At 45.3% G+C, this 16247-nt stretch overlaps 1 protein-coding gene across 1 annotated transcript in view; it reads left to right on the plus strand.

Annotated features, from left to right (window-relative positions):
- Positions 1-16247, plus strand: part of trpm3 (transient receptor potential cation channel, subfamily M, member 3) — a gene marked incomplete at both ends in the record, with an annotated part of 354059 nt that overhangs the window by 89450 nt on the left and 248362 nt on the right.

Raw genomic sequence — 16247 nt, forward strand, 5'->3', positions numbered from 1 at the left:
GACTGACATAGAACCATGGGGTTCTATGTTATTCAGAAGACATTTTGTAGAATCGTTACCAGGTCTGAATGGGTTAAGAGTATTCTCGTCTAAAGCATCAAATGTGTGAATACTAGATGCCCGGCCGGCTCTTTTCCAAGCAAAGACGCAGCGGCTCTACTCTTTGAGTCTCTCTCGTGTGACTGAACATGTCACCCTGCTATCTCTAATGGCCGGCCGGCTCTTTTCCAAGCAAAGAAGCAGCGGCTCTACCCTTTGAGTGACGTCTCTCTCGCGTGACTGAACTTGTCACCCTTCTATCTCTAAGGGAGACGCCAGCCCAGCCAACACCCGGTCTTGTCAATAACGCTTGACACTAACTTCCCCGAGTGTTACGACGACAGAGAGAGAGTTCAAAGAGAATAGCAGACCGACAGGGTTCTAACACACTCCTTTGATCTGACAATGTGAGAACAAAGCTGTCTGTGTCTTCACAGCCTTGTCCTCCCCTTCTCCTCTGTCTTCATTATCTGTCTGCTTTCTAACGGACACGTGAATGTCAAAGTAACCAATCGTTGCTGTATAGCACCAATAAAATTAATGTTCTCTTTAGGGAATCTTTTGGATGAAATTAAATAAACGTCTGTGCGCTCGCTGGGTGGCACAAGAATAAAGTATACTTGCCCAGCAGTAATGAGCCTACATGGGGTTTGAATTTTGAATGAGTTGGTTGGTTCGTGGAGGGAGGAGGGAGGCCATCTCAGCAGGGAGTCTTGAATGAGGATCAAGGAGAACAGAACAGGGAATTTCGTGTGAAATAATAAAATGCGAACGGGACACACACATTTTTGAGTGAGCAACCACTCCAAGGAACAGCAATGTCCATGTTCACCTATGTGCCTATGTGTTGGTTAATGAGCACCAGTATGACTATTAGTACCAGTAGGGGCGCTGTTGTGCCAGAAACAGAGAGTGATAGTGCTGCACTGTTGCCTGCTAACTAGAGAGAGAGAGAGAGAGAGAGGAGGGGAGGGGGGGGGGGGAGTTGCAACACTCGGGTGTGATTTATTTTTATACTAAAAAAATAAGTGATCACACCCTGAAAATGTTTTTTTATTTGTTTTTACCCATTCTGGACGGGAACCCCTTTTGGTGTTTTGAGCATTATGCTATGCTTTAGCTTTTGAAAAATAGCAGATCTACAAGCTCATAGCGCAGCACCACCGCCCTATGAGCTTGTAGATCTGCTATTTTTGAGAAATCGTGAAAATGTGGCGCAAATCTTCTTTCAGAGTGAACGTTTTTAACTCAAATATTTGGCTCTGAGAGGTTCCTGGAATAACATATTTTCAGATGGGGTTGGCGGCCAATTACATATAATTTGTTGGGGTTCTTGACATGAAATATTGAGCACCACAGAAACAGGTTTTTCAGAAAACGTTTAGGATTTAGAAGACATTGTTTTAATGTCGACGTCAGGCCTAAATGGGTTAAACAGAATATCCCCCCCCCCCACACACACACACACACACACCATGTGTAATTTCTTATGCGTTTTATAATGCATTAATTTGTTTAGTTCAATGTACTTCTCTCTAGAGCTATAAAAGGCCTAAGGCATGCAAAGCTGACTAGCTGCTGCTGAAAAGATCCATACTAATAATTGTCCCTTTATTGTCCCGAAGGGCATATTCATCTCCACAGGTCTGTTCAACACCAATAACAAAAACAACACATAGTACAGAAAAACATTACACCTTAACCCATTTAGACCTGACCGACATTTTAAAAATTGGCTTCTAAATCCTATGTCAGAAATGTTTTCTGACATACCTATGTTTCTTTATCAGTGGTGCTCAATATTTCATGTCAAGGACCCCAAAAATTATATGTAATTGGCCACCGACCCCCATCGGGCACTCGGTGCCGCGCTATGAGCTTGTAGATCTACTATTTTTCAATAGCTAAAGTATAACGTAATGCTTAAAACATTCCTGCCCAAAATGGGTTAAGACAATACAAAACCACGAGTTCCCCACTGTGTACAGAACCATCCTATGGGCGGGGCAGTTTGTTTAACCCGTTTAGACCTGAGGACGATTTAACATTTTCTGAAAAACCTCATGTTTCTATGTCAGTCGTTCTCAAACATTTCAATGTCAAGGACCCCCAGAATTATTATGTAATTGGCCGCCGTTTGGGATTCGGAACCGGGTCCATTTCCGACATTGCGGATCCGGAGCCGGTTCCATCGTTTTCTTTATCAACTGTTCCCCAAACGGATCTCACCAGTCGTCATTTAGCTCCGCTGTGTCTGTGCATGCATGCACGCAAGCAGAGGCCTGGGTGACGTCACCCCACCTACATGAGTGAGTTGGGGGTCGGGGAGGATACGCCCACTGTTCTGTGCATTCAGCAACCTGGTCACCGCCGTGGAGCGAGTGGGACAGTATTCATTCGCCAAAGTGTGGTTAACAGATAGGGAAAGGATTCTGAGGCTCGGTTTGAGTTTTCATTAAACTCTCCTTGTTGTGTGATTGTAATACGTGGGAAGTATATGTGTCTGATCTCTGATGTCTTGGTACAGTGAGCGGACACCGGACAGACGTTTAGGAAATGGAGCTCAGTTTCCACTTCATTTTGGGTGAAGTGGGTGCATTCTATAAAGTCTCTCTCTCTCTCTCTCTCTCTCTCTCTCTCTCTCGCTAAATTATGGAGTGTTGGTAGCCAAATGGACCCTTATTGGTCTTTAACTCTTGTTAATTGTTAAAATTAATTTACAAGAATTCTATACACAAGAATGCAGAATAATTGTTGTTATGATCGACGTTTGCCTGTTATCTCTCCTAATGGTACACAGTACCAACGTCAATACAGCATGGCATTGTAGAGACAATGTTATCCAAGGACAAACACACACGCGCATTTTGAGCACAAGCCGGTGATATCCTATACTGTTGATATACTTTTTGCATTTGAATCCTGAAAAGCAACAGTTTTTTTTCTTAGTTTTTTGTTGTACATACTATGAGGTTTACACCCCGCGCTGTAATGAATGAGCTGTCTGTTGAGGTGGGCTGCATAGTGAAGTAGGCTGCAAGCACGCACACGTGTGCACACACGCCCGTACACACATGTGCACACACACACACACACACACACGCACACACACACACACACACACACACGAGCGCCCCTGGGATCAGGTTATATTTGAGTCGATAGCTTAATGATCTTCCCACAGCCCCTCTGTGCACCGCTTTAAGCTGAACGCTCTTAACAGCTCTTTTACTGGCGATCAATATTGACTGATTTCCTGCTGGCCTCTGTAGCACCACACACATCCTCTGTAGCACCTCACACATCCTCTGTAGCACCGCACACATCCTCTGTAGCACCGCACACATCCTCTGTAGCACCGCACACATCCTCTGTAGCACCGCACACATCCTCTGTAGCACCACACACATCCTCTGTAGCACCGCACACATCCTCTGTAGCACCTCACACATCCTCTGTAGCACCGCACACATCCTCTGTAGCACCGCACACATCCTCTGTAGCACCACACACATCCTCTGTAGCACCGCACACATCCTCTGTAGCACCGCACACATCCTCTCTAGCACCGCACACATCCTCTGTAGCACCACACACATCCTCTGTAGCACCACACACATCCTCTGTAGCACCACACACATCCTCTGTAGCACCACACACATCCTCTGTAGCACCACACACATCCTCTGTAGCACCACACACATCCTCTGTAGCACCGCACACATCCTCTGTAGCACCACACACATCCTCTGTAGCACCACACACATCCTCTGTAGCACCGCACACATCCTCTGTAGCACCACACACATCCTCTGTAGCACCGCACACATCCTCTGTAGCACCACACACATCCTCTGTAGCACCACACACATCCTCTGTAGCACCACACACATCCTCTGTAGCACCACACACATCCTCTGTAGCACCACACACATCCTCTGTAGCACCACACACATCCTCTGTAGCACCACACACATCCTCTGTAGCACCACACACATCCTCTGTAGCACCACACACATCCTCTGTAGCACCACACACATCCTCTGCAACCTAACCTATGGTTGCATCTCTCTCTCCCCCCCCTCTCTCTCTCTCTCCCCCCCTCTCTCTCTCTCTCCCCTCTCTCTCTCTCTCAATTGAAAGGGCCAACATTGCAATCAAAACAAAGCAATCAAAACAAAATGTATGTTTGTACAGTTCAAAGTCAGAATGTCCAATAAATCAATGTCTCTGCATCGAGCGACCTCAATACAGAGACATTGATTTGCAGGAACACAGACAATGACTCCAGTAGTAGTCTTTAGGCTGATTGTGTTCCATGTGTTAATCCTTCTCCTATCACAGCAGCTCACGGATCTTGTGTGTGTGTGTGTGCGTGCGTGCGTGCGCGGGATGCTGACTGTGGTGAATTCAGCCATCAAAATGTGAAATTACTTGTTGAATTAGATACAAAGAGATAGATAAAATGATGAATTGTTCCGTTGAATTAAATCTAGTGTTGTAGCGAATCAGAGTCCACCGTCTGACCAGGGACCACTTCATTGGAAATACCCCAGCAGAGCAGTGTGGTTTTTGGCAGCACATTTTGATTTTAGTTTTAGTCATAGTCTCTTGAATAGTTTTCATTTAGTTTCAGTTTAACGGGAGTTTCCTGTAATATGCTTTTTGCGCAGTGAAATGTTTCCCTGTCGCAGCAGCTCACTATAATCTCGCTGCCATGTTGTTTGCACATTGCTTGCTTTGCTGCACCCGGCAGCTATATTAAAAAAAAAATATATATATATATATATATATATCTCTTTGGGTGCGTTTGTAATATTATCTGTAAAGACTATAAAGTTAAACACTATATAGTCAGTAGGTCTTCTCTTGGCATGCAGGCACTGCATTGAGCTGTCTGTCTGTCTGTCTGTCTGTCTGTCTGTCTGGGTGTCTGTCTGTCTGTCTGTCTGTCTGTCTGTCTGTCTGTCTGTCTGTCTGTCTGTCTGTCTGTCTGTCTGTCTCCTCTCTCTCTCTCTCTCTCTCTCTCTCTAATGAGATTGCCATGGCATTCCTCCTGAGAGTTTAATCAACTATACACTCACAGCTTATAACTGCATGTGAGTGCGGGTGCACGTTTGTGTGTGAGGGTGCGTGTGAGTGTAGTGCGTGTGTGAGTGTAGTGCGTGTGCGCATGTGTAAATTGGACATTGGCTCAGCAGGAGGATGAAAGTGAAAGTGAAACGGCACATGGAGCTATTTTTGGTCCTCCTCTCCTCTCCTCTCCTCTCCTCTCCTCTCCTCTCCTCTCCTCTCTGTTCTTTTCAGAAAAGTCTCCTATGGACAAGTGGTGAAAACTAGCACTCGTGCTAACACACTGTAAACGATGCATCTACAAGTTGTACAATTGTGCAATGAGCAATGTGATTGTTATGTCCATATCAAATAAATAAACATAAACATAAACATTTTATATTTGCACATTATGTCTATAAATCTCTTCTCCAAAAATAGCCGATATGCAGCCTGCATGAGCTTGTAGATGAGCTATTTTTGGAGAACAGATATAAATTATGGTGATTACCAATCTGGGAAGACAAGAAAAAAAACGGATTGTTACTACATTGGTGTAGAATAGATTATTATAGGCTATATCTAAGATAGGCAGCACGATGTACAATGTTTCATTGTGATTTACATAGGTAGAGGCCTCGTAGAAGCCCCTTGGGATTTTTTGCCTCAGCCTAGCACTTTATCCTTATATTTATATGTTCACTGTGTTGTTTTTTATACTGTGCTGAATAAATAAATACAAATACAATACAATACAATACAATACAATACACAGCCAGGCAGGTCCCTCTGCGAGGTGCACAGAACAGCCAGCATGGACTCGCTCACCTCGCCAAAGTGCTTCGTCTTCTTGGGGGGGAAATTAAACATTCTGAAGGCGATATCCGTGCTTCAACTTGCTCTCTAAATTATATTCTTTGCAAGCAAGCAGCCAAAATCGACCGGGCAAAGCCTTTGTGTAACTTTAAACCGGCTTTGCATTGAGAGACCCCAGGTAGGATAAACCCATCGTTTACTGGCCATATTCCTCGATAAACGGCCTGTAGGCCTTAAACCTATACAGTACAGTATGTGCAATTTCTCTCGTTAACTAGCTGCAGATTAACCCTTTTACTGCTGCCATTTATTGAGAAATTAGGACCTAATTCATGCCAGCATTTTTTTAATTTGAGCTCTTATTTTGAAAAGCCACATTTTGCCTCAACCGGAAGTGAGCTTATCCCTGCCAGCTTTACGTTGCCAAGACAACCTTTGTTTACATGATCGAATCATGCCGGTACATTTTAGCACTCCACAACGTCGGCTCGTGCCGTCAAAGAAACGCTGTTTTGACCAAAAATGCCATCTGGGACAAGGAATAGGAGATACAGGCGATTGAAAGAAACGGATAGAATGGATTCTTATGGCGACGGTGAATTAATATGAACGATCCAGTGCAGTGCTAACAACACTGCTAGCTAACCGGCTAACGTGAGTAGCATTATGGCTTGATCAATCATATGCACTATAAAAGTGCAATTGCCGAAGGGCTTCAGCAATGGCAGCAAGCGTTAATATCAAATTAATGCTTCAATTGCCGAAGGGCTTCGGCAATGGCAGGAAGACGGTTAAGCAAAATGTTTAGCGCTGTGCAGGCAGCAGGTGGAATCAATGTATTAGCGAGCAATTATCTGACATTCAGCAGTGGTGCGCCTCCCGAATATAATCTCCAAAATCAAACTCATAAATTCACAATGCATCATGCCGCCCCTCGTTGTCAACTTTCACACATCATCTAATGAACAGGATCTTCCAGTGCCCCCCCCCCCCCCCTCCCCCCCTCTCTCGGGTGTGCGTGCGTGCGTGTCATGGTATTGTGTGCCATGTGCATCTGTCTCTTGCTCTCTCGCACGGGCGCTGTCGCTCTATCTCTCTCTCCTCACTCCATCCCTCATCCTCTTGAGATATGGTTGCCGTGTGAATCCATTGGTCTCCCTCCCCCCCGACCCCCGGGGTACCCGTTCTCTCCTCTCCTCTCCCCTCTCCTCCATAGACCCCCGTGGTACCGACCTGTGGAGAATCACAGTTCCAGTTCCCAGCCCCTGAGGAGGGGGATGACATGTGAAAGGATATGATGCGACAGTTGGCCTTCCAGCATTGAGGGGAATTAAGGCAGTAGTGGTAGGAAAAGTAATTGTTCCACTTAACTCAACCCCCACCAGCCGCAGGGGGCGATAGTTCAGCGACCGTCACCGTTCACCACCATTCTAGAATCCACACACGGCCTGTTTCTGTGCAGACAGATCCACACACAGCCTGTTTCTGTGCAGACAGATCCACACACGGCCTGTTTCTGTGCAGACAGATCCACACACAGCCTGTTTCTGTGCAGACAGATCCACACACGGCCTGTTTCTGTGCAGACAGATCCACACACGGCCTGTTTCTGTGCAGACAGATCCACACCACGGCTTGTTTCTGTGCAGACAGTTCCACAAACGGCCTGTTTCTGTGCAGACGGATCCACACACAGCCTGTTTCTGTGCAGACAGATCCCCACACGGCCTGTTTCTGTGCAGACAGATCCCCACACGGCCTGTTTCTGTGCAGACAGATCCCCACACGGCCTGTATCTGTGCAGACGGATCCACACACAGCCTGTTTCTGTGCAGACAGATCCACACACGGCCTGTTTCTGTGCAGACGGATCCACACACAGCCTGTTTCTGTGCAGACAGATCCACACACGGCCTGTTTCTGTGCAGACAGATCCACACACAGCCTGTTTCTGTGCAGACAGATCCACACACGGCCTGTTTCTGTGCAGACAGATCCACACCACGGCCTGTTTCTGTGCAGACAGTTCCACACACGGCCTGTTTCTGTGCAGACGGATCCACACACAGCCTGTTTCTGTGCAGACAGATCCCCACACGGCCTGTTTCTGTGCAGACAGATCCCCACACGGCCTGTTTCTGTGCAGACAGATCCCCACACGGCCTGTTTCTGTGCAGACGGATCCACACACAGCCTGTTTCTGTGCAGACAGATCCACACACGGCCTGTTTCTGTGCAGACGGATCCACACACAGCCTGTTTCTGTGCAGACAGATCCACACACGGCCTGTTTCTGTGCAGACAGATCCACACACAGCCTGTTTCTGTGCAGACAGATCCACACACGGCCTGTTTCTGTGCAGACAGATCCACACACAGCCTGTTTCTGTACGGTTTGGTTGTATAAGTGCGGCTGTTCAGAGAGGCTGAGCATCAAGGAGATTATGAATCCTGTGTGGACCGACTCTAACCACGACACGGATTTAGGCTGCACTGTTCTCTCTGCTGCTCGCTTTTCAACACCCCGTATCCCACGAGAGAGGAGCGAAATAGAATGCATTTTCAGAGAGAGAGAGGGGGAGAGGGGGAGAGGGGACGGACGTTCAGGAACACAATACGATTCCCATTAACACCTTGATCGCCCGGGGTTATTCAATCCATTAAATCAGAGCGCCCAGCGATTTATAGCAGCGGAGCACTTTTACCGACGGACCGGATGTTATCCCTGATGTGGCTGAAGCAGCTAGATGTAGCCAAAACACTCTAGAGGCGATCGACAACAACGGGAGGTATGATTAATTCTACCGCGACTAGCGACTGGACCGTCTGACATATAATCTTTTCTTATTCTTAGAATTGGACGGAATGATTTAGAATAAGATCAAGAGTTATTAACGTAAGATTTTCGATCAACGGGGGGAACATTTTCCATGACGTCCCACTGTTGCGCGACATCGAATGTTGTGCAACAGACGCTCCCAGCCTGTGGAGCAATGCGATCAATAATCAATAATCTCCGTCCTATTAACAATGAAGCAATATAGATGATACATTGATGTAAATAGGTTTTCAATGTAAGTCCCGGGATGCAGGGATTGTCTTTTAGATGAGTCCCAGGAACATTTTATTGAGTCCCACTTCAACTACGTTTTTATTCATGGTTTTATTCATGTAGAAAACTAAATGATTATAGTAAAAAAAAAAAAAAGATTATTATAACTAAAGCTAGCAAAATAAACTAGAATTAAAAACAGTACAGTATAGTGCATCCTGTGAATGCAGAGGTCGTTGTTTATTGCGTCCCTTAACTATAAACTGCGTTTTGGGATGCAAAATGCACCCTATTTTAATCTCTGATATGAGCGACCCTCGCTTCACACGGGTGTGATTTTTGTTGTGTACATTTTGTTGTGTAATTGTTTTTGCCCGGAACATTTTTTGGGGTCCACGGCAAATTCAGTTTTGATGGGGTCTTGAGCTATGAATTGTGTGAGTTTGGTTGCCGCTGTGTCTCCCCATGCAACAGCCTGTGGGAATGGAATCAAAGCGGCAGAGATTGGAACGAGGAACTAAGCTTTATCCCATTTTTGACCGGAGACCAGATTCTACAAAATTCTAAATATTCAAATTCAAAATTTCTAAATACTGACAGTTTTCTGAAATGTTTCTATATCAGTGGTTCTCAAAGTATGTCATGTCAAGGACCCCATACATTTTATGAAATTGGCTGCCGACCCCCATCTGAAAATATGTTGTTCCAGGGACCCCCCCCCCCCAAAGATTTGCACCACGCGGCACCGAGCTTGTAGATCTGCTATCTTTCAATAGCTAAAGTATAACATAATGCTTAAAAAACACCAAAAGCGTGTTCCCGTACAGAATGGGTTATTTGGCTCTCAGCCTCATTCTGGCTCCTTTCCACAGTGAGCTACAATAATGTTGGCAGAGTAAACACATTCAAATGATGCAAACCCTGGAAAGAAAATACAGCCCACTCAAGACATTTGATCTGGAACCATCATTGTAGAGCAGGGTTTCCCAAACTTTCTCAGGTCAAATTGACACTTTATCCAAGGCGCTAGACATAGATTGTGCATCAATTCGCCCATTCACAGTTCACACACTCTGGCCGATTCATACTCCTATTTTAGAGCCGAATAAAAGTCGGTTCGGCTCTGTAGAGCCTACAATGTGACGTCATTTGAGGTTCGGGGGGGGACGACCGTCCTAAAGTCGGCTCTTCGGTGCTACTGAAGATTTCTGACGAGCCAAAATCATTTCGGCACTACAGCACCGAAACAGCGGTAAAATTGGAGTATGAATCAGCCTTTACACCGATGGTGGCGGAAACCATGCAAGGCACCTCACCAGCACATCAGGAGCAATTAGGGGTTCAGTGTCTTGCTCAAGGACACTTCGACACTAACTCTGGGGGAGCCCGGGTTCGAACTGTCAACCTTGCGGTTACCATCCAGCCATGCACTCTTTGTACATTTTGCATTGGGTATACTATAGATTATTTCTCTGTACTCTTGATATGTACTATACGTCTTGGACAAAACTTCTATACAGTTGGAATTGGAAAGCCTGTTTATTTCCCTTGTGGAATGTTGTCCAATTTGTTGAGAACATGAAACGTGGATGACAGATCTTTGCTGCCAATGAATGCCCAACAGCCCATTCTGCAGTTGCTATTGACCGTGCACAGCCACACACACACACACACACACACTCTCCCAAAACGACATTCGTGGGACCAAATGTGACCAAATGTCCAATGTTTTGACAGAACAAGGGGTAGGTACTGTAGGTACCCTGGGGTTCCACCAACGAATTAATACATGTGGAGCGAGCTGAAGTCCACATCAGCCGACTCAGTGACGCTCAAGTTACGTCCCTATAGGCCCCCTCTGACCCCCCCACCCCTGCCCCCCAAAGTCAACATGTTCCGTCGCAATGTAGCCTACCGAATTGCAGGTTCAAATCCCGATCCTGGTGACCTTTGCTGCATGTCACCCCCCCCCCCCCCCCCCCCCCCCACACACACATCTCTCTCTCTCCCATTTCCTGTCTGTCTAGTGCACACAATATTAAAGGCTTAATGGGCGGCTGTGGCTCAGGAAGTAGAGCAGGTCGTCCAATGATCCCTGGGTCCGCAGTTCGAATCCCGGCTCCTCCTCCTGTCCACATGTCGAAGTGTCATTGGGCACACTGAACCCCACATTGCCTCCAATGAGTCGGTCGGTGTGTGAATGTGGTAAGTGAGGACGCTGGCGTCGACTGTTCTCTGCTTCACCTCCCAATGTATGAATGAATGAACCATTGTAAAGCGCTTTGAGCACTTGGAAAAGCGCTGTAAAAATGCAATTAATTATTATTATTATTATAAAGATTGCCCCAAAACCCTCACCCGTTTGCCATCTTGTATGAATGACTCATGCGTTGGTCGTTCAGTTTTATGTTTGTGTGAAAGCCAGTGACTAAACCATATGTCACTGTCATATGACATATGTCATATTATGTCATATGACATATGACACTGTAAACAGTTGGATGGCACTTACACTCGCCTTCTAATGACAGCGCAAAATCTGTCTTGGAAGAGCCACCCATCGAATGATCTAATATACGGCAACCTTCCCTGTGTTTCTTCACTAGTCCGATGACTCCGATCCAGAAGAACACAGTTTGCCGGCCACTGCTACAGAGCTGACAATGAGGTTATATCTTCCCTTCTTCTCTGGAATCCTGGCTCAAAGCAGACCAGAGGTAGAAAACTGTCGTTCCCTGATGTCATCGCTAGGGACACATGCATCAGTAAGCAGGAACTGGGGGTGGCAATGAAGGACCGGAAAGTCTGGCGTGGCATTGTGAAATCCGCATGATCGATGTGTGAAAGCCAGTGACTAAACAATATGACTGTCATAGAGAGTATGAATCGGGCGTTATTCCAGGCGAGGTGGCACAGAACTGACAGAGGGATCTGTAGCCTCATTTAATGGAAGGAAACCAAAGCGAGTGTTTCCGTTCATGTTAGCCTAGTGCAGTAAGTGACTTTGTGTTTTCTGATTGGATCCCAGTGGAGGAAAAAAAGAGAAACTGCACCGGCTGACCTTGACTGTGTGCCGACTGTGACACTGAGCCGGTCTGATTTACACCGGCAAGTCACCAGTGTCACTGTTAATTCTGAGGGTGTACAAATGGACCCCGTATAAAGGGTCCATTTGGTTCCATGTGTACACTCTCAGAATCACAAACGGTTCTCTCCCTGACCTGTTCCTGATTTGCATTAGTGTGCACGTGTCTGTTTGTCCATGCGTGCCTGTGTATGCACAGTGTTCACATACCTGTATGTGTCTGTAGTCTGTATGTACCTGTGCTTGCCTGTGTGTGTGTGTGCATATGTCTGTGTCTGCTGTGTGTTTGCGTGCGTGCCTGTGTGTGTGTGTGTGTGCGTGCGTGCATGCCTGTGTGCACGTGCGTGCCTGTGTGTGTGTGCATGTGTCTGTGTCTGCTGTGTGTTTGTGTGCGTGCCTTTGTGTCTGCTGTGTGTTTGCGTGCGTGTATGTGTGTGCGTGTGCATGCGTGCCTGTGTGTGTGCGTGCAAGCCTGTGTGTGTGTGTGTGTGTGTGTGTGCGTATACACTTGCATAAAGGAGGTCAGGTGCAGAGCAGCCAGACGGTCGGAGAGGCTGTAAATGAAAAGGTCTATTTTTATACCGCTGTTGGTTCTCACACTGCAACAGGGTGCATGTTGCACCCTCTGCAACAGGGTGCAACATGTACCTGCTGCATGCAACATGGTGCATGTTGCACCCTCTGCATGCAGCAGGTGCGTGATTGATTGATTGAAATGTTCATTTATTAAGATTTGCGCAACATTTTCAAGATTAAAAACAAATAGCAGACCTACAAGCTCGTAGCACGGCACTCGGTGCCGCGCTATGAGCTTGTAGATCTGCTATTTTTTTAAATAGCTAAAGCATGACATAATGCTTAAAACACCAAAAATGGTTCCCGTCCCAAAATGGGATGGACAAGCTGTCTCTGCGTTATTGTCAGGGAGTTGTCACTGTATCGTTTATGACAGTCAGTCACTCACAGTGTTTGGGAAGTTAAAAGTTAAAAGTAAGGAATTATAGTTATCGTTACTTATCTAAAAAAGTAATTTGTTACTTTACTTTACATTAAATTATGAAAGTAACTACTTTACTTTACTTTACTTTAAAAAAAAATAATATAAAAAACGATTTAAAAGAAGGTTTTTGTGATTAATTAATCTCAATTAATCGCATATCAATAGGCCTATTTGACCTGATCATCAGTGAGCTTTTTTTCGAATGGATTTGGATACGAGTGAATCAATGAATAGTGATTACATAAGCATAGGCAATTAAAAAAGTAGTAATAATAATAGTGATAATTATTATTATTATTATTATTTATATAATGCTTCTCTGAGTACTTAAAGACGCTTTTCAAGGGGAACATGAGAAAACAAATAAAACTACTTTATTAGAGAAAAACTAAGACTATGGAATAAAATAAATGAAAGTGGAATGAGATAGCTGGGGAAACAAATATTCTAGAGGTGTGTAACGGTTTGAACTTATAGGTGGTGGCTGGCATGTCTTGTGAGTTTTGGGAAGTGCATAGTTTTGACAGGTCGGCCTGCTGTGGACAGTGAAACCCTGACCATTAAACACGGGCAGACGCAACATCGAGTGTGTGAGGGTTGGGGAACGGATGGAAAGTACCAGTGTTATTAACTTATTAGGAGGACTCCTTGGCTTCTAACGATATGGACCAGAGTTAAACTAATGTTAGCTCCCATGCTAACTAGTTGCTACCCTCGTCAGAAACAACACCACCATCCAGATCGGGTGGAAGCTGCTTGTGCCCGTGGATGGGAAATGAGATTTAAAAGGCTATAGAAGCGTGGATGAAAGGCAAGCACAGATGTGCAATAAATTTGTGTCGTGACTCGTATTTGCGTGTGTATTCCGTCTGACGACGAGTGGTTTATGCTGCTGCTAGTGCGTTGTCGTTGCTGGCTGCTGAGTGCTGATGCATATTTAAGAGCGTCATAAGCATGCGCCCGTCCTGCGCTGGAAGTAGCAGATCTACAAGTTATCTACCGGTCGCAATGCACAGCGCTTTGGGCTTGTACATCTGTGTTTTTCCAGCAGTTAGTCGAGAGGCAGAGCACAAACGAAACTGTCAACACAGAGAGCGCTCTCTAGTCTCTGCACTGCAGTCAGCAGCACAGAGACGCCTGTAGACTCACGGAGCTGCGAGACTTTTCACTGATCACTTTTCACTGATCACATAAGTTGACAATAACGCGGGTAACGCTCGCACAATAACTATAAGGCCGTTATGGAATTGGAAATGTAATGCGTTAGGTTACAAGTTACTGCAAATAGTAGTTACGTTATGTAACGTAACGCGATGTAAGGGCGTTAGTCACAACACTGGTCACTCATATAATTATGATACTGTTTCTGTTTCTAGAGAAAACCTAACTAATTCGGCAGCAGTAACATTATAGCGTTTTCTCTCAGTCAGTTGATTCTTCATATCCATATGAGTGAATCGGCCTGGATGATTTGTTTATTTTTCAAACGCAGTTCTTATAATGAGGCGATCTAAAATCCCCCCTATGGGGATTACAATGCAAATAAAAAGTACATGAACCCGTGGAGTTGCCCTCTACTAATGTTTCTCTGTACTATGTGTTGTTTTTGTTGTTGAACAGACCTGTGAAGATGAAGCTCCTTCAGGGACAATACAGATTATTATTATGTGTTTGTTTGTTTGTCCGTGCGTGCCTGTGTATGCACATGTGTATGAGCCTCCCATAAGGATCCACTCATTGTCGTTTATTTGTTGCTTGTTCTCTCCGAAAAATACTCAAGTTGTTGTTTTAGTCCAAACCGCCCGGCGTTCATGTAGATTTCTGATCATGTCGGCTAATGCTCGAAAAAGTTGTTGCGTCTCCTCTTGTTGTATTGGGCTGTATTGACGGTAATAGAATGGCGCCTATATAGGTGATATTGCTGGCTCCCTGCGGTCATTTCAAATGAACAGTAGGGGGCGCTGAAAGTGTTAACCCATTCTGACCTGAGATCAGATTCATACAAGGTTTCCACTGGACACACACTGGTCTGATTAACCCATTCTGACCTGAGATCAGATTCTAAAAAATGTCAGTCGTTCTTCGATTTTTTAAAAATAGCAGACCTACAAGCTCGTATCGCGCCACTCGGTGGCGCGATATGAGCTTGTAGATCTGCTATTTTTTAATAGCTAAAGCACGACATGATGCTGTCACCAAAATGGGTTCCCGTTCAGAATGGGTTAAATATTGGTGATGATAGTTACATAAAATAGTTTAATTAAGATGCATTATGTAGGTGACTTTAGGGAGATGTAGTTGGCCCTTTTTTTCTAAAATGGCCCCCGATCCATAATTACGCATGCACATCCATGCGCACACAGATATGAAACGACAGGGTGTGAGGATTAGCGATTTGAAGATGCAAATGTGAAGTGTGTACACATTATCTTCTGCATGCACGCACACACTATTGAACCAATTGATTCACACACCATGCGCCGACGACGTGCGCAACAGGACATTCCTACTGCCACACCACTGTGTGACAGTAGGACAGACAGACAGATACAGAGATCTCCATGTGGGACACATACAGACAGACAGATAGATACAGAGATATCCATGTGGGACACATACAGACAGACAGATACAGAGATATCCATGTGGGACACATACAGACAGACAGATACAGAGATATCCATGTGGGACACATACAGACAGACAGATACAGAGATATCCATGTGGGACACATACAGACAGACAGATACAGAGATCTCCATGTGGGACACATACAGACAGACAGACAGATACAGAGATCTCCATGTGGGACACATACAGACAGACAGATACAGAGATATCCATGTGGGACACATACAGACAGACAGACAGATACAGAGATCTCCATGTGGGACACAGACAGACAGACAGATACAGAGATCTCCATGTGGGACACATATAGACAGACAGATACAGAGATATCCATGTGGGACACATACAGACAGACAGATACAGAGATATCCATGTGGGACACAGACAGACAGACAGATACAGAGATATCCATGTGGGACACATATAGACAGACAGACAGATACAGAGATCTCCATGTGGGACACATACAGACAGACAGATACAGAGATCTCCATGTGGGACACATACAGACAGACAGATACAGAGATATCCATGTGGGACACATACAGACAGACAGATACAGAGATCTCCAT

Source organism: Protomyctophum parallelum (genome assembly GCF_964188405.1).
Source record: "Protomyctophum parallelum genome assembly, chromosome: 15".
Lineage (NCBI taxonomy): Eukaryota > Metazoa > Chordata > Actinopteri > Myctophiformes > Myctophidae > Protomyctophum > Protomyctophum parallelum.